We start from the raw sequence: 3,919 nt of genomic DNA on the forward strand, positions 1-3,919 counted from the left end.
CCTTGAACAATTATAATACTATAAGAAAGGGATTGGCAGTAGTGGGAAACTGCCGGGGGAGGGAGGGGTGCACCTCATCAACAAGGGTACCTGCATAATCAACGTTTGTATACCTAACCCTGAATGGCACCCCACATCTTTATAATAATAATAATAAAAAAAGAGGGTGTGTGAAATGAACCGACACAACTGAAAACACTTTCTGAAACTTCATGCTTACATTGCCACCTTCTTCCGGAATGTTGGGAGCTAGCTCCGTGTTAATGATGTTCTCCAGGCTGCCCAGAAATCCATCAAGACAGACGTTATTCCACACAAGTCCCACGAAACCAAGAATATTAGGACGTTACCACTTTGCAATCCTTAATGAAATAATAGATTGAAAAACGCATCCACAGATATTAAAGCCACGAGGTAAAATGTTACATAAATTTCCAGAATGACCCTATTTGCTTGCTCTTTTTTTTTTAACTTTCGTTTTCTTTTTTTTAGGTATTTTAAGTAATCTAGAAAATGGCTCTGCTTTCTGCCAGCATCCAATCTCAAGAGAACCGTTTCCCTAGACTCTCCCCCAAAGCATCCTCTCACAGAGAGGCCCCAGGCTGCAACTAGTAATAAATCCAACCTGTTTACTTTGGTTAGAAGGCATTGACAAGCAAGTTTGGCTAAATACTTGAGTTTGTAGAGGGAGGGAAATCATTAGGAAGCCACTGAAGAAAAACTAATGAAATCTGTAAAAAAAAAAACAACAACAAAAAAACCACCACCACCACCAACAAAAAAAACCTTTAAAAAATGGATTGCAAATCAAAAGGTATTAAGGAAAACTGAGTCACCAAGGAATTTGAAAGGACTTCTCTAAATGGAAGGCCGTGCCGGGGAGTTTCATGGGGCTGTGCACATTTTCATTGTCTTTAAGAGGGTGTGTGATCTCATTCGTAAGCGGACCTTGAACAATTATAATACTATAAGAAAGGGATTGGCAGTAGTGGGAAACTGCCGGGGGAGGGAGGGGTGCACCTCATCAACAAGGGTACCTGCATAATCAACGTTTGTATACCTAACCCTGAATGGCACCCCACATCTTTATAATAATAATAATAAAAAAAGAGGGTGTGTGAAATGAACCGACACAACTGAAAACACTTTCTGAAACTTCATGCTTACATTGCCACCTTCTTCCGGAATGCCAGGAGCTAGCTCCATATTAATGATGTTCTCCAGGCTGCCCAGAAATCCATCAAGACAGACGTTATTCCACACAAGTCCCACACAACCAAGAATATCAGGACGTTACCACTTTGCAACCCTCAATGAAATAATAGATTGAAAAACGCATCCACGGATATGACAGCCAAGAGCTAAAATGTCACATAAATTCCCTTCGTTTGTATCAGGTATGAAAATTATGAAATCCATGCACACAGGTGGCAAACACTTTTCTGCGGTTTCCCAGTATCCATCCATATTCTCTATGCAGCTTAGTGGTACCCAATGCCCAGAATAGATGCCACTCTCCTAGCCTCCTCCGCAGTTAGTTGTAGTCCTGTGACTAAGTTCTTGCCAGTGAGATGAAAACAAAGATGGAATGTGGTGGCTGCTGAAGGCTTCCTTGTCAATGCTTTTTTACTTTTTGTTTCTGTTTTATTTTTTTAGCCATCCCCGGAGAGGTTTTTGGTTTGGTTTCGAGACCCGATCTCGCTGTATCGCCCAGGCTGGACTTGCACTTCTCGGCCCAAGGGTCCCCCCCATGGCCAGTAGCTGGGACTACAGGCCAGGGCCACCACACGCGGCTTCAACCTCTTCTCGGTCCTGTTCCTTCGTGAGTCCCGCTGCCTAGATTAGCACACAGACATCCTGGACCGCGAAGCAGCACGCAGCCCGGGACTGCCTTCCCGGCTTGTATGTGACAGGGAGGCCAACAGGGAGGAAGCTGGAGGCTCAGAGCTCGCTGAGCCTGGAGGAAGGAGGAGGATCTGTGATCTGAGGAGGAAGACGGGAGAAGGGCAACCAGGGAGAGGAGGAAAAGGAGTGGCAGAGAGAGGGACAGAGAAGGAAGCAGGGGAGAGGCAGAGGGGGAGGGAGCAGAGGACGAGGCTTGAGGGCCAACCGGAAACTGTTAGTATGATGCCATCGGGCACAAGTTATGGAAGATGGATCTAAGACGATAGAACTGATCAGGAAATGTGTTAATTACCTCGGCCACGAGGTCGAGGCAGGACAGGCTCAGGCGTGGCAGGTGCAGCAGGGCTTTGGCTCTGCAAAATGGCGACCGGCTTCAGGTATCATGTGGAGACAGAGGACTGCTCAGAGGAAAAGGAGGGCCCTTCTTCTATATCTCTTTCTTAAAAGTGAAGAATCCTTTTTCCCAGAAGCTTCTCGGGAGGCTACCCGTTTGGCCTCACTGGCCAGAGCTAGGCAACATGCCCATTACCAAAGCAATCACATGCAAGAATAAGATTACCATGAATAACAAGCCATTCATACTGTACAAGATCCACCTCAGAAACTGAGACACACAGGGGAGGGACAGACTCAGGACCACTACTTATGGTTGTGCAAGCTGTGCACTGCACAACTCCAGGAGGGCCTGCTTACAGTCAGTCAGTTGTAAGCTTATCCCAAAAAACTTCCAGTAGGTGGCAGTATAGTGCTTGAGGAGAGGGCACCTGTTTCTGATTCACAGTCACAGCAAGCTACCAAGGGAGACACCTAACAAAACCCAGCTTCTGTTAGAAGGAAGGCGGGGTGGAGGTGAGAATGAGTGCTCTGTACGTAATGGTGATGAGAGTTCTGCAACACAAAGTAAATAACTGAATTTATTGTAAACCTTTTAAAGTTATACAGGATAAATTATATTTTCATGAAAAAATCCATTCCAGGCTTAAGAAGTTTTGAGAATCTTTATTCAATTCCAATGTAGTTACTCGGGGAAAAAAAAGTACTAGACAAACAAATATCCTAAATTGAAAATCATCATGTACAAAACCCACTATTATCAATAAAAAGTTTAAAGTGTCAAGATTGATTTATACAAGAATAACAGCATTCATGCAAAGACCCTACCTTCTGTCTTTTATATCAAATGACTAAGGTATACAGAAAATGACTACACCTTGAGAAAAGACATCAGTGAATAGATAAAATATTATCATTGACGATTAGTCACGTAAAGCATGATTACTTTTAAGAAATCTGAGATTTAAAGAAAATATTAAAGTTCTTTCACTATTTCTACCAACTGTATGTCAACAGAAAAAGAAAATATAGTCAAAACTAAACAAGCTGGCCAGGCACAGTGGCTCACACATATAATCCCAGCACTTTAGGAAGCTAAGGAGGGAGGATTGCTTGAGCCCAGGAATTTGAGACCAGCCTAGGCAATATAGTGAAACCTCATCCCTGTAAAAAATTTAAAAATTAGTTGGGTGCAGTGGTTCACTCCTGTGATCCCAGCACTTTGGGAGGACGAGGTGAGAAGATTGCCTGAGTCCACGGGTTTGAGACCAGTCTGGGCAACTTGGTGAGCCCTTGTCTCTGCAGTCTCAAAAAAGTTAGCTGGGCGTGGTGGTGCAAGTCTATGGTTCCAGCTGCTTGGAAGGCTGAGGCAGAAGGATTGCCTGAGCCCTACAGGTCAAGTCTGTAGTGGTGGTGAGGGCGCCACTGCACTCCAGCCTGGGTGACACAGTGAGACTCTGACTCAAAAAAAAAAAAGCAGCTGTAGGTGGCACACGCCTGCAGTCCCAACTACGTGGGGAGGCCGAGGCAGGAGGACGGCCTGAGTCCAGGGGAGGCTGCCTTGAGCCACGACTGTGCCACTCACACTCCAGCCTGGGCAACAGACTGAGACTCCGACTCGAAAAAAGAAGAAAAGAAAAAAAAAGCTAAACAAGCAGGCAAGTGATAAAGTTGGAACTAC

Source organism: Carlito syrichta, unplaced genomic scaffold, assembly GCF_000164805.1.
Source record: "Carlito syrichta isolate Samal-C Ts95f unplaced genomic scaffold, Tarsius_syrichta-2.0.1 Scaffold154493, whole genome shotgun sequence".
Taxonomy (NCBI): domain Eukaryota; kingdom Metazoa; phylum Chordata; class Mammalia; order Primates; family Tarsiidae; genus Carlito; species Carlito syrichta.